Here is a 23160-nt window from a genome sequence, read left to right as displayed (position 1 = left end):
AGGAGAGACGGATTTATGACTGCAACCAGAACTAGCTGGAGGAAGTGCTCTCTTTGCTTCTCGAGAAAGAAAAGTATCTAGTAACTGAATTGATTGGAGAGAAACATCTGGACAGCATGAATTTAAAAAGGATATCTGCAAAATTTCATAGAATCCCTACAGTGTGGAAGTAGGCCAACTGGTCCATGATGTATGCATCTATTGTTTAAACAGCATCCTGGTCAGGCAAACCCCACTACTCTATCTCTGTATCCCTACATTTCCCACATTAATCCACACAGCCTGCACATACCTGGACAACATTGGCAATTTATTACAACCAATCCACCTAACATGCATATCTTTGGAGTTTGGGAGGAAGCAAGAGCACTTGGAGAAAATCCATGCACACACAGGGGGAATGTGCAAACTCCACACAGACAGCCACCTGGGGATAGAATCAAACCCAGGTCCCTGGCACTGTGAGGCAGCAGTGCTAACCACTGAGCCACTGTGCTGCCCCATGCTACCTCTGATGATTGAAGAAACCAACTAAACATCAGTTAAAATCTCACACCTCAAGAACACTCTGATGACTTTACATTGTATATTCCTTCACCTTTTTGCACCAGACACTATCCCTTTATAATATTGTACATCAGTGTGTATGTCCAACTTCACATCTTTTCTCAGAATGAGCATATATTAAAATTGGGAGAAAGTGAGGACTGCAGATGCTGGAGGTCAGAGTCGAAGAGTGTGGTGCTGGGAAAGCACAGCCGGTCAGGCAGCATCCAAGGAACATGAGAATCAACATTTTGAGCCTAAGCTCTTCATCAGGAATGAGGGGGTGGCCCAAGGGGGCTGAGAGATAAATGTGAGGGGTGTGGGGCTGGGGGGAAGGTAGCTGAGAGTGCGATAAATAGATAAGGTCAGGGGTGAAGGTGATAAGTTGGAGAGGATGGTAGAGCGGATAGGTATGAAGGAAGATGGACGGTTAGGACAGGTCAAGAGGGTGGTGCCAAGTTGGAAGGTTGGATCTGGAATAAAGTGGGGTGGGGGAGGGGAAATGAGGAAACTGATGAAATCCACATTGATCTCTCGTTGTTAGAGGGTCCCAAGGTGGAATATGAGGCATTCTTCCTCCAGGCGTCAAGTGGTTAGGGTTTGGCGGAGTGGGAGGGGGAGTTAAAGGGTTCGGCCACGGGGTGGTGGTTTTTTTTGTGTGTGTCCCAGAGATGTTCTCTGAAGCATTCGCAAGTAGGTTCCTGTCTCTTAAAATTGTCCTTTCACCCACTCAATAAATCTTTGTTACTCCACATTGCGATAGTGGAAATTCAATAACTATATTTTAGTTGGATAGAGATACGACCTCGCATTAAAAGGATCAAAAATCTTTTGTTACAGCCAGAGAAGATTGTAAAAAGGGGAGCTGATTCACCTCTGCTCACTCGAATATAACATTCCTTCTTTAGTAAATCATTTCACTTGTGGGTGGAAAGTGTTTTGAGTATTAAAGGAGTGATAGAGGATGATCAAATTTCAGAGAAATATAAGAAATAATAAGGCAGCAATATAAAAGGATTTTAACGACCCAAATATTAGCTAGGAGACTTTTAGTGTACAATGTGTGGAGGGAGAAAGTGAGGATGGCTGGAGATCAGAGTCGAAAAGTGTGGTACTGGAAAAGCACAGCAGGTCAGGTAGCATCTGAGGAGCAGGAGAGTTGAGGTTTTGGGCATAAGCCCTTCACCAGGATGAAGGGTTCATGCTTGAAATGTCGATTCATCTGCTCCTTGAAAGCTGCCTGACCTGCTGTACTTTTCCAGCATCATACTTTTTGAATACATGGTGGGAGCAATATTCTTAAATTGGAGAACTTCTCTGACATAGTACGTAGAAAGCCCAACAAAGGAGGGAGTCTGAAGAGTCATAGAGTTGTAAGTACAGAAACAAACCCTTTGGTCCAACTCGTCCATGCTGACCAGATATCCTAAGTTGATCTGGTCCCATATGCCAACATTTCACACATAGCCTGAATTAGTCCAGTGCTATTTGCCAACATTTGAACATATCCCTCTAAACCCTTCCTATTCATGTACCCATCCAGATGCAATTAAATGTTGTAATTGTACCAGCCTCCATCACTTCCTCTGGCTGCTCATTCTATACACGTACCACCCTCTGTGTGAAAATATTGCCCCTTAGGCTCCTTTTGAACCTTTCCCCTCTCATCTTAAACCTATGCCCTCTAGTTTTGGGGAAAAGACCTTGGCTATTTACTCTATCTATTTCCCTCATGATTTTATAAAGCTCTGTAAGGTCAGCTCTCAGTGTCATCACTCCGGGGAAAATAAGCCCAGCTTGTTCAGACTCCCCACCCTGACCACATCTTGTAAATCCTTTCTGAACCCTTTCAAGTTTCACAACATCCTTCCTATAGCAGGGAGACCAGAATTACATGCAGTATTCCAAAAGTGGCCTAATCAATGTTCTGTACAGCTGCAACATGACCTCCCAACTCTACACTCAATGCACTGACCAATAAAGGCAAGCATACCAAATGCCTTCTCTGGAGCTAATGTTCATAACTTATCCTAGGAAGTTAGAAGGTGTATCAATCAGGGAGCATTTTGGAGATAGTGGTCACAGCTCAGTCATGATTTGGAGATGCCGGTGTTGGACTGGGATGTATAAAGTTAAAAATCCCACAACACCAGGTTATAGTCCAACAGGTTTAATTGGAAGCACTAGCTTTCAGAGTGCCGCTCCTTCATCAGGCTCAACCACCAGCTCAGTCAGATTTAGGGATAGCTATGGAAAAAGATAAGGATAGGCCAGGAATAAAAATTTTAAATGGGGGAAAAGCTAATTTTTCTAAAACACAGCCTTGGTGCAAATAGGAAGCAACTAGGGACCTCTGCTTTCTAATTCTATGTGAGAGCAGTGAGAAGCATTCAAGAAAGAAACAGCGAGAGTACAAGACAAAAATGTTCCTGAACAGACAAAGGGTGGAATTAAGACCAGAGAATTCTGGATGTCAAGAAGCATAAAGGTTGCAATTTTTAAAAAAAATACAGCAGCTTATGGGAAATACTGAGAACTCAATAGAGCAGAGTGAGGAATAAAGTAGCTACAGGGCAAACGTAAAATTAAAATTAGAAAAGTTAAGAGGCAGTGTGAGAAAGCAATGGAAGAGAGAATAAAGGAACACCCAAAGGAGGATCTTAAACATGACAAATGCAAGAGTGTAACTAAGGAGAGAGTAAGACCCATTATAGACCATAGAGGTAATCTGTGTGTGGACCAGGAAGACTTGGGCACATTTCTCACTGAATATTTTATATCAGTCTTCATGATTAAAAGGTACAGATACCAGGGGTGGAGGATTGTGTAAAACATTAGATATAAAGTTTAGCAGCTTTAAAAGTTGATAAAACCGGCAGAGCTGGATGAGATGTATCCCAGACTGTTAGAGGAAGCAAAGGAGGAGAGATGAGTGATCTGACTGTCATTTCCTAATCCTCTCTGGCCAAAGGTGAGGTGCCAGAGGACTTCAAACTTTGCCCAAGTATTATTTAAAAAGGAAGAAGGGGACATACCATGAAGTTACAGATCAGTTAGCTTAACCTTAGTTTCATTGAATTTATTAGAAAAAGTTCTGAGGGACAGAATATATCTGTACTTGGACAAACATGGATTAATCAGGGATAGTCAGCATAAATTTGTTAAGTGAAAATTGTGTTTGAAAAATTTGATCAACTTAAGGAGATAATCTGGAATATCGATGAGGATTTTACATTTGATATTGCCCACATGAACTTTAGCAAGGCTTTTGCTAAGATTCCTCATGTCCGACTGGTAAAGAAAGTAGGAACCTATGGGATCCAAGGCAAAGTAGCACGTTGGGTCCAAAGTTAACTGAGAGACAGGAAGCAGAGGATGGAAGAGGAATGTTTTTGTGATGAGAAGTCTACTTCCAGCGGTGTTTCATCGGGATCGGTGCAGGGGCCCTTGCTGATTGTGATGTATGTTAATGATTTAAATTGAGGAATTATTATCAATAAGTTCATGAATGATATGGAAATTATTAGAGATGTAAATAGTGAGGCGGATAGTAACTGGTGAGGAGGATATCAATGGACATGTCAGACAGGTAGAGCATTGGCAATTGGAATTCCACCTGGAAAAATGTGAGGTGATGCATTTGGGGAGTGTTAATGATGTGTGAGACCCTGAGTGGTACAAAAGATTAAGGGGACATTGATTTGAAAACTAGTTGAATAATGACTGGGACAAGCATTGGGTGAGCTGCACCACCAGGTTCCTGCTCTGATTTATTTGTCTGGAATCGGTGCCATGTAATTTCTCGGGGAAGGAGAGGAGAATTAGAAGTGATTTATAAATAAGGCAAGATGGCGTTTTTAAAATGCTTTGTCAGTAAGATAGTGGTGACTCAATGGCAAGATTCTGAAGTTGCCATTTAAGGCTTGAAAAGTCACAAAACCTTTTCTTGATGTCAGGATTTTAATGTTTTCATTCTGTCTGTATTTTCCCACCCTTCTCACCATTGTCCATACTACACCAGGGAGAGCTGAAAATGTGTTGCTGGAAAAGCGCAGCAGGTCAGGCAGCATCCAGGGAACAGGAGAATTGACGTTTTGGGCATAAGCCCTTCTTCAGGAAGGGAGAGACAAGTTCCTTTTTTTATGCCTTTTAGAAATGTGATTAATTTTGAACTACCATAATGGATGCGGAAATCACTTTTATTATGTATTTCTTCTGACAACTTCAAATGGATTGATGAGTTGATACTTAATGAAGTTTACATTCCTTTAATGAAGTTGCTTAATTAGTGTAGTTACCAATCCCTAGCCTAGAAGTGTCAAAAGTGAATATAGATCAAAATAAGCAGTCAGGGAAATCCAACATTAGTATTCCCTGTGGAGACTATTCAAGTAGAATCCCTACAGGGTGGAAGCAGGACAATCAGCCTATTGAGTCCACACAAACCCTCCAAAGAGCTTCCGGCCCTTACTTTACAACCCTGCATTTCCCGTGTCTAATCCATCTCGTCTGCACATTCCTGGACACTATGGGAAATCTAGCATGGCCAATCTACCTAACCTGCACATTTTTGGGCTGAGGAAGGAATTCAGAGCACCCGGCAGAACTGGGGAGAACGTGCAAACCTCAGGTCCCTACTGCTGTGAGGTAGCAGTACTAACTGCTGAGCACTATGACACTAAGGTTAAGCTAATCGGCCTGGAAATTCCTGTCCCTTCCTTCCTTCTTAAATAATACTTGGGCAATGTTCGCAGTCCTCTAGTCCTCTGGCACCTCACCTTTAGCCAGAGAAGATCAGGAAATTTACTATGCCGCAATGAGAAGTAGGGACGCTGCGGTGAGCACGGAAGCCTAGGATGTGGTCCCATGTGGAGCCACTGCCGGTGCAGGCCTTGGTGATAGTAGCAATAGAATTATGTTATGCTCCTAATTTCCTAAATAGCACCTTTGGATTGGAGACCAGGTGATTCCATTTGTTAAAAGTAATTATTTCTAATTTTGTTGTGCTCTATTAAGTTTTGGTGATAGTTTATATTCATTGAGGTAAGGTATCTCAATGCTATTTAAGAAACATGGGAAAGGAAAACTAGCAAACTATAAACTAGTTAGCCTAACATTAGTGGTTAGGAAATTATTAGAATCTATAAATAAAGACAGAAATAAACACCTTGAAATATTTCAACTGACCAGTCAGCCATCTTGGTATGATGCATCTAAAAAGCTGAATGAGATTTTTGAAGAGGTAACAAAAGCATGTATTTGGAATGACTATGGGACATTTGTTGAAGACCTTCATCCAAAGCTACCACCTAAGTTAAAATCCACAGAATTGAAGGCCTATCATTGACCAGGTTTGAAAATTGACTGAGGGACAGGAGACAGAGATATGGATAGTGGGTGGTGACAGATATGACTGGTGGTGTCCTACAGGAATCTATTTTGGGTCCTCAATTATTCATGATATTTATGAATAACTCAAGTGATGGCATGGAAAGTCATGTATTTTAATTTATTATTGAATCAGTGGTGGGCAGGATATTGAAGTGTATTTGAAGCAAAACAGGGAAATGGATATGGTACATACAGAGAAATTATTGGCACTGGCTGGGGAGTGGAAGACTAAATATTAAAAGAAAACCTTTTGAGATTGAAATTAAGAAATATTTCTCCACATAATGGTGGTTGAAATTTGAAAATCTTTCTCTTAAATGGCAATTGATGCTAAATCAATTTTAAGTTTAAAATTGATATATCATCCCTGACCTCGTTGAATGATAGAAAATTTCAAATGGTAAATGGTTGACTTCTGCTGTATTCCTAGAAATCTTTTCTATGTTTGGCTTACAGCAGATATAATTTAAAAATATAGTCAGCAGATGTTGTCATACTTCAACACATGTTCTCTTGCACAGGCTGATAAATATCTCCCAATACCAACAACCTCAGGGTATTCCTGTGGAAAGAGCAAGTGTGGGCAGCTCTTACCGTTTGCATAGGAACTGGAGGGACACCTCACCCTCAAGTTCACAGTTGCGTGGCATGGGCACTCTGACTGCTGACAAATTACTTGTGACAATGGAGGTGAAGTCCTGAAGTAGCCATTATTTGGACAATTCAGGGCCTAACGGGTGGCACGGTGGCTCAGTGGTTAGCATTGCTGCCTCACAGCGTCAGGGACTCGGATTCGATACCCATCTTGGGCAACAGTCTGTGTGGAGTTTGCACGTTCTCCCCGTGTCTGCATGGGTCTCCCCCGGGTGCTCCCACAGTCCAAAGATGTGCAGGTTAGGTTAATTGGCCATGCTAATTGCCCGTAGTGTTAGGTGCATTAGTCAGGGGTAAACGTAGGGGAATGGGTCTGGGTGGGCTGCTCTTCGGAGGGTCAGTGTGCACTTGTTGGGCCAAAGGGCCTATTTCCACACTGTAGGGAATCTAATCTAATCTTAATTAGGCCAAGAATGAGTGGGCCATTAGACATAGTATTGCTGCTGGTAATCTATCAGCGGAGGTGAGTAGGTGACAGGAATGGGAACCCCCCCCACAATGCCACACAATTTTACACCCCTCCTTACCAGCTGACCCTGGGTGGGAAGATGGGGGAGAGGTGTGGTAGAGGAGAAGGATAATTGGAACCAAAAGTTTTGTAACTCAGTAAAAACTGACAGGTTACTTAGGAGGAAAGGTTAGAATGATAAACATTCTGAGGTTAGAAGTTAAAAATCACACAACACCAGGTTATAGTCCAACAGGTTTAATTGGAAGCACACTAGCTTTCAGAGCGACGCTCCTTCGTCGTTCCGAAAGCTAGTGTGCTTCCAATTAAACCTGTTGGACTATAACCTGGTGTTGTGCAATTTTTAACTTTGTACACCCCAGTCCAACACCGGCATCTCCGAATCATTCTGAGGTTATGTCTTGTCCTGCTAACATCTAGCAGGCAGAGTTGAAGAGAAGAGAATTTCCTGCAAACTACCTACCAGGGAACCACAGGCTAACTGTGCAGAGTCTTGTATCTGCTTACTGGCAACTGCTCTGCCAGGTTAACACATCAATATACCTGTGAAGGCTGTACCTCCTCAATGAAATACAGACAGCAGAGTCTCGGTGGCATCATCAAGTATGTGACGGCCTGACCAATCTTGATACTGCACAGTCACCCATGACTAGGGCTCACACAGAGAGTGAGCAAGAACAGTGATAATGGCTTGAGGCTTGACTGCATATCTGTGCAGGCAAAACCCAAAGGGGAAGACAAATTTCCTTGCTGCATCATCATGAAGAATGACCTCACCTTTCAGTAACAATCTACCAAGGCATCAGGCTGCTCTGCCAGTCAGACCCTTGTCTCTACTGATTCACTCCATTCTTGCCTGTTACTTCTTAAACCTCTGCCATTTGTTAATCCAAAGGATTTCGAAGCTTACATACAATCACTGTAACAGCCCTTCTTAATAGATATCCTCTCTTTCTTTGGTTAATCAAGATTAACCAAAGACGCTTATACAAGAGAGCTGAGTGTCAATGGCTCTGAAACTTCCACAAAGTGCTTCAATTAATTCTTCACAATGTTGAACAGATACAAGGCACAAATCATTAATAATCAGAAAATGTATCAGTGGGGCATTATCTCGATGCAGAATGCTCTGAACAGCATCAACTATGGAATACCTCACCAGATGCTAAATTCCTATTTTAAAAAATAATAAAAATATTAATTTCAATTCAAACCTCGGTCACAAAATATTGGCAAAACAAGTTAGGAACTGAGAAACTTAGAAGCCAAAGTCATCCAATCAATCCCTTAGGTCTATTTAATTAGACTGTTGTAGCAATTGTAAAGAGATCATCCAGGTGGACCTCATAGAATATAAGTTCCTTGACTGGAGCTGTTAATCAGTTACTCTCAACAAGCACGTACTGAACTTGGACACAGTCCTTAGATATTTCTCCCTGGCAGGCATATGCCTTAGAAAGGAAAAATGTGTGTTCCAGGCGCCCCACATGACCTACGAGAGCTACAGAGGTGACAAGACTGGATTACACCAGTTGGAATAAAACACGAGGGCAATCGAAAGTGTCCTGGCTCCCACGTCTGTACCGGAGCTTAGGTTTTCCCTTGGGCTGGTGAATAATTACAGAAAATTCACACATAGCCTGACCTTCATCCTAGCACCTTTACATCCATTCTTAAAAAAAGGGTCAGAATTGGAAACGATCGTGTAGACCAGCCACAGCTTTCAGAAAAGTGAAGAAACAGCTATCACCCTCTAAGGTGTTGACATACTATGATCCTAAGTGAGATATTGATATGTGTATGGCATCAGAGTAATATTAGCTCACAGGTGGCTGAATGGAAGAGAATGTCCAATAACTTATGTATTCAGGACTTGGCTAATGCAAAGTGTAAATATGCCTAATCAGAGGAGGAAGGTTTGGCTGTCATATTTGGAGTCAGAGGTTCCACCAATGCCTTTAAGGATGGAAATTTGTAATAATAATGACACCAAACCTCTGCTAGGTCTACTTAACATGGACAAGAAAGTGCTGCCCTTAGCTTCAGGCCAAATGCAGTGTTGAGCACTAATACTAATTGTGTATAATTACAAGTTGGAACACTGTCCGGGAGGCCAAGCGGATGCATGGAGCCTTCTCTCACTGGCAGATATACCACCAGTGGTACTAGCACTGGAAAAGTCTGCAATGGTTTTAAATTTTCAGGATACAAATCCAGTCATGGGGACAAAATTTGGAATAGGAATCATGGGAATGGCTCTGCACAGGTAAGAGGCATGGTCAACATAAGGTCAGGTCCAATGAGGTAGAAAGTTCGGATAGGTCTGACAGTCCTGTATACGCACGTGAGTCATATGGAAGCTGCAAACTTGCAAACGGCCCAGAAGCAAAACATGCCCAGCTCCTCAACTGCCTTTCCGACTCTTCTGGAACCTGTAGACTCTCCCTCTCCATCAAGTGTTGAAGATACCTCAGAATCTGAATTGGACATGGTAGATGTTACAGTCTCAATGCCTTTGTTGCCTGAAGAAGCGAGTAAGTTTCTTTTGAGATGCTCTGGGTGCAAGAGGCGAGCTACTGTGTATTGCACATCGCCCGTATTACAGGTGGAGTTGGAAGAACCAGACCCAGTGCTATAAGCCTCAGGCGAAGCTACGCACAAAAAAAACCTAGCCTATATCCTCAGACTCAGAGGGGGAGGGATGTGGTGATTGTAATGAGGTCAGCCAGGTGACCAGAGTGCCCAGTCATAGACTAGATTAATAGTTATAATCAGGGAGCCCTGGCTGTCAGATAAGTACAGGAATGTCAAACATTCTGTTCACTCTGACAGCTGGCTCTGAGGCAGCTGGATCAGTGTCAATGATTCTCCACATGTTTAGTGGAGGCATTTGGTGAAATATTTCAGCACTCACTGGATTCCAGGAGGTGTTCAACCAGATTGTGAACCACTTGCGTGATGTTGCTGTTGAAAAAAGATGGGAGCTAGAAAGCAGAAAGCTATTGACTAATTAGCCTAACATCTGTCTTTGGGAAAAAGTTAGAGTCCACTACTAAGGAAGAAATAGCATAACTATTAGAAAAGCTTATTTGACAATTATTCAAACAGAGTCAACATGGTTTGTGAAGGGGATGTCATATTTTGACAAATTTGCGCGAGTCCTTTACAGATATACAAACAGAATTGATAAAGGGGCACCACCAGATTAGTGTCACTGGATTTCCAGGAGGCATTCAGCAAGGTGCCATATAAACGGTTATCACACATGATAGAAGCAACTGGTGCTAATGTATTAGATTGATGGCTGGTTAACAACAGAAGACAGAGAGTTGGGATCAATGGGTCTTCTTCAAGTTGAAAATAGTGAACTGCCACAAGGATCCTGTGGTTTCAGTTTTTTCCTGTTAATACTTGGAAGAGGAGGGAAAGTGTCATTTATCTAAATTTATACAAAAATATATGGAACGCATAATGTGATGAAGACATCAGGAATCTGCAAACGGGTGTTGATAGGTTGAGTGAATGAGCAAAAATGTGTCAGAAAAGGTAAAAAAATGTGAAGTCACATACCTTAGTCTGAAGAACCAAAAGCAGATTGTTATTTAAATGGAAAGAGAGACTCCAAACGCATGCAGATCAGAGTGTTCTGAGTTCATGTTCTTGTGGGTGAAACACAAAGTTACCATGCAAGCATGCCATGTAAATAATAAGGCAAACCTCATTGCTCAGGTGGTGGAGTTAAAATTAAGCAAGTCTTGTTTCAATTGTACAGGGTGTTAATGAGAGCAAACCTAGAGTGTGACATACAAGTTTGGCTCCTGTATTAAAGAAAGAACATACAGACTTTGGAGGTAATTCAAAAGGGATTCATCAGGCTGATTCCTGGAATGAAGAGTTGACACATTAAAAAGGGCTAAACAGGTTAGAGGAGAAAGTGAGGACTGCAGATGCTGGAGATCAGAGCTGAAAATGTGTTGCTGGAAAAGCGCAGCAGGTCAGGCAGCATCCAGGGAACAGGAGAATCGACGTTTCAGGCTTGAGCCCTTCTTCAGGAAACAGGTTAGACCTTTATTCATTAGAGTTTAGAAGAATGAGGGGTCAACCTATTGAAACTTGCAGGACTTTGAGATGGCTTGGCATGATAGATATTCAGAAGATGTCTCCACTAGTGGGAAATTCTCAAAATGGGGTTATAATTACAGAATAAGGAGACATTCATTTCAATCTGAGATGCAAAGGAATTTCTTCTCCCAAAGGGTAGTCAATATCTGGAATTCTTTACCCCAGAGAGTTGAGAAGGTTAGATCATTAAAAATATTTAAAAAGGAAACTGGTAGATTTTGAAATATTGAGGATTTATAGAATCCCCACAGTGTGGAACAGGCCATTTGGACCAATACTCCACAACGACCCTTCAAAGAGCATCCCACCCAGACTCGCCACCCCCCTTACTCTATCCCAATAACCTCACAGTTAATCCACCTGACTTTCACATCTTTGGACTGTGCCAGGAAACCAGAGCATCCAGAGGAAACCTACACAGTCACTGGGAGAATGTGTAAATCCCACACAGACAGTTGCCTGAGGCTGGAATTGAACCTGGCTCCTTGCGCATTTTGGCAGCAGTGCTAAGCTGCTAAGCCACCATGCCACCCCAAATTAAAGGCTGTGAGAAGCTGACATGGGAAAGGAGTTGAGGCCTAGAGTAGATCAGCTATGATCTTATAAAATGGCAGGGCAGACTTGATGGGCTGAATGGCCTATTCCTGCTCCTATTTCTTCTATTCTTATAAACAGGAAGCATGTATATATTGCTGAACAAATATTGGAGAAAATTTTCAGATATTTGTGAGCAGAATAAGCCTTACAGAAATATTTTTAAAAACTTGAACCTTGTCTAGTACAGGATTGAAATGCAAGACAGTATGGATGCTTGTTTTTGACAAAGCCAAGAGCCTTAACCTGTGTGGCTGATTTCCCTCTAAAACCATAGCCCTATCAGGCCATCAGTATGAGACACATCACTATTAGGCTTATACCCTACCCACAAATGATAATAGATTCAACTCTGGTTTATCTTTCAATGTCCAGATGGCCAGGTTAGGAGGAAAACTGATTGAGCCTAATCATTCAACATGGAGTTTAAATCTATTCCAGACAGATCAAAATCATTTTGATGCAAAAACTGAATTATCAAATCATTCGAACAAAATAAATATTGAATTGACAGGATTGGACTACATTCCTTCCGTAACTCATCAATTTCTCTCTGACTGCATGAGCCAACATGAAATGTGTACAAAATCTGAGTCCCCATTGATGTTGGAGAATTCTGCTATACCACACATTATCTCACATTATCCATTAAGATTGAAATAGAGCTTTGAAAAAGAATAGGCAAACCTATTAAATTGTCTGTTAATTATTTCTCTCCTGTTCCTTCTGTGCCCAATCTATTCAGCACCCTAGACCTGATTATCTGTCATCTCCATTGTTATGTATTTGGACACATAAGGCACAAATGCAAGTTCGTTAGTTGTTGCTGAAATGCTTGCAATTGTGTCTGTCATTATTAGCCTAAAATCCATAAATGGAAATTAAATTTAAAAATCTATATGGCCCTGAAATTATGGGAAGGAGTAACAACTGTAGTTATCTGAAACTCTTCCCTTTGCTATTTCAGGAGAATATTAATCCATTTCTAAAATAAAATGGTTATGAATGTGTTCAATATTTTTCTCACTCTGACGTGAGCCATAGATTATTTCTGATCTAATTGTTTTCTGAGAATAGTTGATGGAAGTCAGAATTGTGCAGCATTATTGCCCATGAATGCTTTCTACATATGTTGTAAATCCTAGTTCCAAGATGTATCAAATAATTTTTATCAATTCTATTACATCTAATTCCATCCAATGCGTTCAACTAATTTCTTCCAGTCTCGGATTATATTGTAAACTTGGCAACTTGCTTTTTTTTATAATCCAGTTACACTGAGTATAAACTTAACCTCCAGGGATAACAACTGCTGATGTCTTAATCCTTGCAAAACCTTCCAATGGTTTTGGCTAGATTCCTTCATTGGCTTTAATGACTTTCTATTTGATGACTTTCAGGATCAAAATTAAAATTTAGGAGACCAAGTTTTAAAAGAGGTTATGTAACAGTGCCTTTTCATACACAAGACATGAGGTTTAATTGAACTGAGACAGATGGTACTGATTTCAAACTCTGCATAGAACACTTAGGGATAAAAAGGAGAGAAATTGCAATCCATTGTGCACCAGGTCTGAATCCACCACAGAAAATGGTTAAAGCGCTATAGCAAGTAAAAATGAGAATTTGATTTCACTAAACTTCACATTCATCTTCAGAAACTTTAAGATTAATACATTTGGAAAGACAAAGCTAAAACCCAAGCAAGATAGGCAAGTAATTACATGAACTTCCCCAGCTAGCCAGAGGACAGAGTAATGTTCCTTTTCTCTGAACTGCGTAGGACCGGAACAAATATGCTAGAGAATGAAAAGGGAGACCCTGCCAGATAATTAAACCTCTGATTGATATTTACTGGCATGCCTCAGGACTGTGATTACTAACTAGGAAATGTGGATGTTTATGCTTCATTATACTGCCAAGGAATCTGGGCATTGACTCATCATGCGAGTATCCAAAATTGAATAACTGTACCCAATGGACCATAAGGGATTAACACGCAAATTAAAGAACAGTATTGGATATATAAAAGGTCAACAGAAACATTGAGTCATCAGGTAAGAAATGCTTTACATTTTGCTTTAAGAGATAAAATAATTAATTCCATGTTTCAGGATTTGATTCATGTTTTCTTTTCTCGTCAGCCAGTTCAATCATTACAACTTTCAATGTAGAATCTACTTGGACAAAAAAAAGACAAATTTATTCATTTTTTCTGTTTTATATAAGTGCAATCGGAATTTTAATTTTCTTTTGTTTGGCTAACTCCACTTCTCCAATCCAAAAGGAAACCCTTACCTAAGTAGGAATCAATTGCACGTGCTCCAAGCTTCCTAACCATATGAATAGCTTTAAGGTTGCCAGAAACTTACAACAATTTTTGTGGTTCCAATCAGGGAGAACACTGATTTGGCCAAACACCATGAAATTTGGATATTTGTATCCATCCAAAATCGATTTTCTGAAAATGCAGCAAGATATCTAATCTTTCTCCACACAATTTCTAATCTTTGATTCAGAGAAGCACAAACACTCCTATCCAAACATTCTGACAATACAAGTGTACTCCATGCTGCCCATTGGTGACAATGCTCCTTGATGGACGAAAATGGGACTTGCCGCACTATTGGTTCCACCTGACACAACTTACGCAGTGCCTCACACTGTGAAGTACTCTAATTATGGATGTGGCTAGTATGTACAGGTAAATATCAGAAGAGGTTCTAATGTGATGTCAGGCAGTGTGGGTATCTTCAGAGTACTCCGGATTTCTCCCATAGTCCAAAGATGAGCAGGTTAGATGGATTGGCCATGATAAATTGTCCATAGTATCCAGGGATGTGCAGGCTAGGTGGATTAGCCATGGGAAATCAGGATTACAGGGGTAGTGTATGTGTGTGTGTGTGTATATGTGTGTGTGTGTGGGGCGGGGGGGGGGGGAAATAAGATCTGGATGGGATGCTCTTCAGAGGGTTGGTGTCGACTCAATAGGCTGAGTGGCCAGCTTCCACACTGTAGAGATTTTATGATTCAGCCATCCTGGCCGATTGGACACTCATTTCACTAACTTGGTCTACACATATCCACTCAACGCTTGTATTTATCATTAAATCACTGAAGATCAGCATGAGCTCCTCCATTCATCAACACCACCAGCATTATTTAGAAAGGCAACCACTAATTTACAGTTGAGATACTTTTGACTCACTGTTGATTTGGTAACTTTTGTGGAAGTACTGTGGCTTGTGTTTGGCAGTTGGCTGCATACCTACTGGGAGGCAGCACGATTTAATGATTCATAGAATATTGGAACCATGGCTTCAATGTCTGTGGCTGTTTGGCATTACTAACAAATGTAAAGTGAAAGTTGCAAATTGGTAAGCTTATTGAAGGCGAAGAGGAGGTCCCAATAACAACGATGTTATTCAAGAGTACTTCACCTACCTCCACATTACACATTCAAGATATGCAATCAGCATCTTCTGATTGAATTACTGCCATGTAACTAGTAAGCACCCATTGTTTATGGTCATGTATACTGAGAGAACACCAGTTCATGTTCTTTAAACAACCAATAGTGTCTGTAATTGAATTGCTGCTGGCCATATATTAATCTTTATAATATTGCATGTGATCATAAAGCTATATCATGTCCTTTAACACAACCTGTACCCTTACTGTAAATCAAGCAGCTACAAATGTTACAAAGACTTTGAACTTTTATATAGTTCCTATACAGCACCCTTCATAACAGATCTTTCCTGATGAGAGTGGATGACATTTCTAAAGCTTCATGTTGTCTTTAAATATATCCAGGAGGTGATGGAGATCATCTGTGCTGGAAAAGCAGAAAATATTACTTGCTTCCTCAGCAGGTGAAGCAGAATTAGAGGGTAGGGTGTTTTTCTGGGGGATCCAGATTCTTAATGGCACAGGAACTGTTGATTTCCACTGTAAGTCTCCCAAGCTAATGAAAAGGGACATACATACTGCAAGCACCATTCAACATATAATGAGTGTATAATCCAGTACAACACTGCATTGGTGAATGCCCCCATTCATGGCATCAGCTTTCCTTCAGAGATCACTTTTTTCTCCTTCACAGAGAATCTTCTGGGCACAAGGGTTGCTCACTATTCAAGGTTCATGACCCCTCTATACCACCTGATCACACCAAGCACAACAAGCTTCTGGCAAAAGCCACCACTATGGACCAGATCATTGGCATGCTCCAGCAATGTTTCCAACACTTGAACTTCATGGGGGATCACTCCAGTATTTGCCAGAGTGGCTGTCTATGTTCACCAGACTTTATTGCATCCTCCATAACAGTGCCACTATGAGGCTGCAAACAATTCTCATTGAAATCTGGAGGCCATCTTAGAAGGAAGGGGAAGATGGGGTTAGAAGAGGGAAAAGAGAAAATGAGGCATGGTGCATCCTAGAGTATTTCTCTCCAGGTTGGCTGCCTGAGAGCATTTTGTCAGATTCCAGTTTCCCTGAAACTATTTCTTTTTTTCACGAAGTGTCCACGATTCCCCCATTATCTGAGACACCCTAAAACAGCATTACATTGGTCAGCTCCTTAGAAAGGTCTCCCATAAAAAAACTTTCATGTTTTGATCTGATATACATCCAATTTTACACACAGAGGTCAACTATTCCCCCTGGGCATTCTTTTAGTGCCAGTTGTCATGGTGCCATTGCCTGACTTGGTGTTCTGAAGCATTGTCACCCCAATGGCTGCCCCATGGCTAGTGGAAAGGTGCTATTGTACATTGTGGAAGAGATTGCAAGACAAACCTGAACAGATCCAGTTCTAAAAGGCTCTGACTTAGGAGGGCACTACATCGGATGGGTGGATGGGTGAGGGCAGAGGCAAAAGCGAGGCAGATGTTGGGGGGGGGGGGCTAAGAATATTGTTGCCCTGAGAAAGGACAACAGGTCTGTCATTGCCAGTCCTTCATCAATCCCTTGTCAATCTGAGAAACTTCTTGGAAAATAAATTGCTGGACTGTCAGAGAGCATGCATCTTTCCTTGAGCACTGAGATTAGATTTAGATTAGATTCTTTACAGTGTGGAAACAGGCCCTTCGGCCCAACCAGTCCACACCGACCCTCCGAAGAGTAACCCACCCAGACCCATTTCCCTCTGACTAATGCACCTAACACTATGGGCAATTTAGCATGGCCAATTCACCTGGCCGGCACATCTTTGGACTGTGGGAGGAAACCAGAGCACCCGGAGGAAACTCGCGCAGACACGTCTGTAACACAATGGTAATTGTCTGAGCCTGTACGGTAGTCCAGCATTGCAGTGCAGCACTGTAACATTGGGTGGTTTCCATTTTGTGTTTCTGAAGGGCATAGACATTGGCCACCAGATGCTGCCTCACAGCTGTGTAAACTATCTTTAAACTCCCATTCTATTCAGACAACATTCTTTGAGAGCGTCCTACTACCTTATAGAAACTTTGCATCTTTCCTTCTATTGATCGCCTTGGCTAGGATCTCCAGCAACACATTGATGAATACTGAGGGATCCTCTCTCTCCTGATGCTCCATTTCCATTTTCTCTAGTTGTGGCAACAACAATTCAGTACAGCTCTCTTTCCCGAGATGCAAATAACCACTAGGAGGTAGAACACATGCAAACCCTTGCAAGTTGTTAGTGCACTGTTCTGTCAGGGTGTACTGGGTTACACATTGAAATCATTGTTGCAGCATTTGGTCTGAATTTTATCTGCTTTAATTGGAGTGAGCTCAAGCAGATCGTTAATCATGTCCCTCAGTTTTTTGTATTTCGAACAAAAATGGTCTAGCTTGGGCCATAAGCTTGGGCCATAAACAGAGTGTCTATAGTAAGGGCTTTTGTATTAAATAGCATTATTGCACTGAAAGACATTACATTGCAAGAATGTTCATTTTGTCAATTATAAAAGCATCTGATTTACAGAGAGCAATCTTCAGCTAAGTGCTATCACATGCAATAATGTTTCTGAATCAGCAAACATTCAGGGCAACAAAACACTGATTTACTAATTTACAAGATAGTATTAGCCCTCCAAAGGACAGTTTGGTCGCAATGGAAAACAGAACATAATTCTCAGACATTTATAATAATTGCTTTAAATTCTAATCATATGCATTAATGGTTGACACATGCATTTGTTTTTTGTCTGATATCTCCCACATATTTTGAAAGCTACAAAATTCATCACTTAAGGGATAGGTTTAATCACAGTAGGCAAAACCTTGGGCTCGAGAATCTATCTTTCAGGCTTTATAAACACCCCTAAAACCATACAATGGCATCCAGTAAGATTATATTGCCTAGGCACTAGTTAACTGTGTATTGTTTTCTGAGACTAAGCAATTTAGCTGTCATAATTGCTTGCACTAACTTCTGTTTCTTAAAGGGGTCTTGGCATACTGTTGTGTAGAACATGTTTTTTTACTGTCTGCAATCAGTATGATTTATGTGGAATGGCCAAACATATTCCTTCATGTTTGATATCTATCCAAATTAGATAATTCAGAAGAAATCTTTTATAAATAACTATAGGTTATTTATTTTCATGGCTTACCCACATTAAACAGAATGTCAACTCAGTCTCACACTCAAACATATAAAGACAGGACATAGATAAAGGTAATACAGATTTTCAAATTTCATTTATTTCATTATCTGATTTATGATCTTTGCTGTCTCATGTAAAAGACCTATAGTGTATGAGAAAAATTTTGATGCTTTAAAATTGAAGTGAAAGTGTTGTAAAGGAAAAAGATTGTGAAGTTCCTTGCAATTGATTAGATAGGAGTTGGTTTTCAGGCAAACCTTAATGGGAATATGTTACACATTCTGGCTGCTTTAAATCTTGCAGGGTATTTTTTTCAACTTTCATTCAAAAGCTGGCTGGTCTGCTGGTTCAGTGGCTTTGGTCTGAAAACAGTTTATGTCAAACAGATAAAGAAAGCATGGCTGCCTTCATGTGAATTTCCATAAGTCATTTTTCCAAATAGGAGGCAGAGTTCATATTGATTCCAACATTCTATGTTATTGTTTAACCCCTCATTCAAATCAGATGATACTTTTTTAAAAGTTGGTTCAAGGGAAGGGCATTGACTCCTAACAACCTGGAATTTTCTTTACTCCCTCTTGATACAAAAGATTGTTTCTAAACCAAAGAAAAGTCAGGTGATCTGGAGAGGCGATGGCCGAGTGCAATTATTACTATTAATATTATTAGACCCTGGTAATAATCCAGGAACGCAGATTTCAATCTTGCCTTGACAGATGGTGCAATTTGAAGTTTATACAAAAGATTAAGAGTCTAATAATGACCATAAAACTATTGTCAATTGTTGGAAAAACCTATCTAATTCACTAATGTCCTTTAGGAAAAGAAACTGCTGTGACTCCAGACGTACAAAAATGTGGTTGACTCTTAAACTTGGTTGTTACAATGGACTGCAATGGTTCAAGAAGGTGGCTCATCATCACTTTCTCAAGGGCAACTAGAGACAAGCAATAAATGCTGACCCAGCCAACGAACCATGTCCCATGAGTGAATAAAATAATGGTGGCCACCAAATTCTTAGCCAGTTTTTTGAAATATATCATTATTTTGAAGCTTAGATATGACTTGGCATTCCTGGGCATGAAAGAGTTAATTGCAAGTTAAAAATGGCAGCTCTGTAGACTGCTCATGTTGATACTCTATTGCAACTGAGTATTGTATGTTCCTACTGAAATGTTTGGTTAGTCAAAAATACTGCATGGCTAATGCTACATATTTGGGATTGACAAATTTAAACTAGACACAATCATTGGAAAATTAAGTGAGTATCACAATAAGTGATATGACGAGAGCTGTAATTATTTGCATTACAAATTGTTATTTCAGAAACAATGTTATGCTAACTCGTGTTAACTAAACACGATGAGTGCAGCTGTGCCACACTTAACATAATCAGCAAGTAATAATTAAATGACCAATGTGACTATTTCATCAATTAACACCTTACAAAAATTTGAAAAGATGTAAAGTGATGACAAATTAAATAACATTTTCAATGCTGGATGTAATTGCTCCCAGTCAGGCACATTCACAGCAAGGCAACAAATATTTCAAATAATAATAAGCTCCTCCTTGACTGTTGGTTTGGACCATCTTTTTAATAGTGACACTTGATGCAAAATTACTTTGTTTTAATTTAATATGATACCATCTATCTCTATACAGCCACAAACTGACATTTTTAACTTGATGTTATCTTCTTTAATGCTTTATAATTCCAAATTAAGAGTTACTGAAACTGATACAAAATACTGACATAAAATGTAACATTTCAGTTTTAAGATGGCTCTAATTTTAGTGATGTAGTAATTACTGTGTTTTTACACTATGATATTAAAACACTTCACGATTTTTTTAAATGAAAAACATAATCACCATCAGCACTTTGTTTTCCATTCTCAATGTTTTATTTTTTAATTTATTCACTTATTGTTTACTTTTCTAATCCAACCTATTCTAATTCAAAGGAAGTTAGATTTTGGTTAGCTTCATGAAGGTTTTATTAATTGGTCTGAATTCAGTGGTTAGCACTGCTTCACATCACCAGGAATCTGGGTTTGATTCCAACCCAGGACAACTGTCTGTGTGAAATTTGCACATTCTCCCAGTGTCTGTGTGGATTTCTCCTGGATGCTCCATATTTCTCCCACAGTTGAAAGATGTGCAGGTTAGGTGATTTGGCCTTGCTAAAGTGCACATAGTGTTCAGGATCATGAAGGCTAGGAATATTATCCATGGGTAATGCAGGGTTGCAGATGTAGGATGGGATGTTCTATGGAGGGTTGGTGTGGACTTGATGGGCCATATGGCTTGTTGCCAAACTGTAGGATATACTTTTGAAACTGATTTTCCTTAATGAAATCCTTTAATATATTTCCCTTCTTCTTAAGTGCTTCTATCATCCATGTTGGAGATTGCAGATCATTTATTTAAAAAAGAGCTACTTGATAAACAATTTTAAGAAGTGTAGTTTTCATATTTGTCATATTAGCAGTTCATTTGAGCATAGCTTCATCACTGGTTTGGTTAATAAATAAATAATACCAGATTTACCTTTCAAATCCTTAGAGATTATTCACACAAGTCACAAAACATCCTAATTTGGAACTATATTACCACCTCTTCACTTCTGTTGCATCAACATGCAGGAATATTCTCCTTAAAAGACTGTGGGTGTACCTATATTAAATGGTCTGTGACTACTTGAGAAAGTGGCTCACCTACACCTTTTTTTTAAGGGCAATTGGGATTGGGCAAAAATGCTGGCCCAGCCAGTGACCCCCACCATTTTCAAAATATATTCAGGAGTAACTGAATCCACACCGTGACAGCATCTTTTAAAGTTCAATTTTGGTATTTGAGCATTGCTCCCAAGACTACCATCTACTGCCTTTTCTTTCAGAAAGCAGTGGAGAGCTACCTTTTTTAAATGTTGTAATCCATCTGGTGTAGGTACATCTACAGTTCTTTTAGAGAAAGATTTCTAGTGTAAGTTTACTGTAGTTTTCTCATTGGTGCAGACTAGATGGGCCAAAGAACGCCTTCTGTACTCTATGATTCTGTGATTCCCTGGATTTTGACCCAGCAGGGATACAGATAGAGTGCCAAATTAAGATGTTGTGTGATTTGGATAACTTGCTCTGTTTCCATGTGCCTGTATCTACATTTTGTGTCCTACTGTTGGTAAAGGACAGTGGTTTGACAGGTGCTGCCAAAGGAGCATATGTGAGTTGCTGCAGTCTTGTAGATGTACATACTTCTGAAACTGTTGGCAGTGGAGAGAGTCAATGTGTAAATGCTGGATGGGGTGCAAATCAAGCAAGTTGCTTAGTCTTGGAATGTGTGGATCCTCTTTTGAGTTTTATTAGAGTTGCATAAATCTAAGTAAGTGGAGAGTATTCCATCACACCCATGACCTAAATCCTATAGATAGTTGACAGGCACTATGGATTCAGGAGATGCATCTTCCACCATCAAATTCTCAGCCCACGGGTGCGTTCATGTAGCCACAGAATTTATATGACTTGTTCAGCAAGCATTCTGGTCAGTAGCAGACTGTAGAATGTTAATGGTTGGAAATTCAGCAAAGGTAATGTCATTGAGTGTCAAGAAAAAAACTGTTTAATTCTCCTTTGTTGGAGATGGCCATTGCCTGGCAATTGTGTAGCATGGATGGTATTTGTGATTTTTCAGCCCAAAACTGAACGTTGTCCAGGCTTTGCTACATCTGTTGTAATGAAAGGTGTAAAATGCATATATATTGGACATTTGAAGTTTATACTGCTTAAAAAAAAGGCAATTGGTTAGCTTTGTGAAGGTTTTTATTGCAAGTTCTGAAATCAACAGATTTGCAACAGTCACCAAAATACATTGGTTACAATAAAGTGTATGGCTGTAGTACAGTGCCAAGGAGAACCCATGGGGATTAATGGATCAAATGCTTATACTGTTAGGTTTATGGCCGGCAGAATAAACACTTTGAGGTAATTAGTTTAGTCTTGAATTCAGAACAAAAGATTCAAAGGTTTAGTTCAGAAAAACTTAGAGTTCAGCTGAGAGAAGAACCGATTTATTTCCAGGTTAGTTCAAAGGAAGCAGTCACATTTGTGGAAATGCATTCTAGTCTGTGAAGCTCCCAAGTCTGGAGAGTTTGGATAGAAATTTTCAACTTATAAGAACTGAGAAAGTTTATGGTATCAGAGTTATGAAAGGTTCATGTCATTGGACTATAAAATTGTCTATACCCTTCAAGATCAAAAGATGTAGGCCATTCAGCCCATCAAGTCTGTTCCACCATTCAATGAGTGAATCACTGACCCCTTGGAATTGTCAACTTCACTTCTTTGCCTTTTCCCCATAACTCTTTCATCCCTTATTGTTTAAAATTCTGCTTATTTCAGCCTCGAAAGAACTTAAAGACCCAAACCCCACAGCCGTCCGTGGTAAAACATTCCACAGATTCACCAGCCTCTGAGAGAAGAAATTCCTCTACGTCTCTGTCTTAAATGGGTAAATCCTTATTTTGAGAGTAAAAAAAACTGGAAAGTGTTAATTAAGTAAAGATTTGAAAAGTTGATATTGAATTGAATCTGTTTAACAGATGGTTGTGAGAAACAGGTTGGAACTCTGTTTTGATGCTTGTGTTAAGATCTTTCTAACAGTCTTATATATGTAATTTTTTTTTCATCTTTTTGTAACAAGCTTATGCTCTTTTGCTAAGGAATCTGGACCATTGTGTGACTTCATTTCAGTTACAGATCGTTAAGTTAATCAACTGCAAAAATCAAATATATAATCTATCAA

General features: G+C 40.0%; 1 long non-coding RNA gene across 1 annotated transcript in view; it reads left to right on the top strand.

Annotated features, from left to right (window-relative positions):
• The window catches only part of LOC122558943, a 134600-nt gene extending 111748 nt beyond the window's left edge, over nt 1-22852 (top strand). The window contains exon 3 of the long non-coding RNA XR_006314282.1: nt 22758-22852. This is a non-coding gene — a long non-coding RNA (uncharacterized LOC122558943). The remainder of the gene's footprint in view (nt 1-22757) is intronic.
• The last annotated feature ends 308 nt before the right edge of the window (nt 22853-23160 follow it).

This window comes from Chiloscyllium plagiosum, chromosome 18 (assembly GCF_004010195.1).
Source record: "Chiloscyllium plagiosum isolate BGI_BamShark_2017 chromosome 18, ASM401019v2, whole genome shotgun sequence".
In the NCBI taxonomy this organism is placed as follows: domain Eukaryota; kingdom Metazoa; phylum Chordata; class Chondrichthyes; order Orectolobiformes; family Hemiscylliidae; genus Chiloscyllium; species Chiloscyllium plagiosum.
The sequence above is the reverse complement of the archived record's forward strand: the minus strand, read 5'-3'. Positions and strand labels throughout refer to the sequence as shown.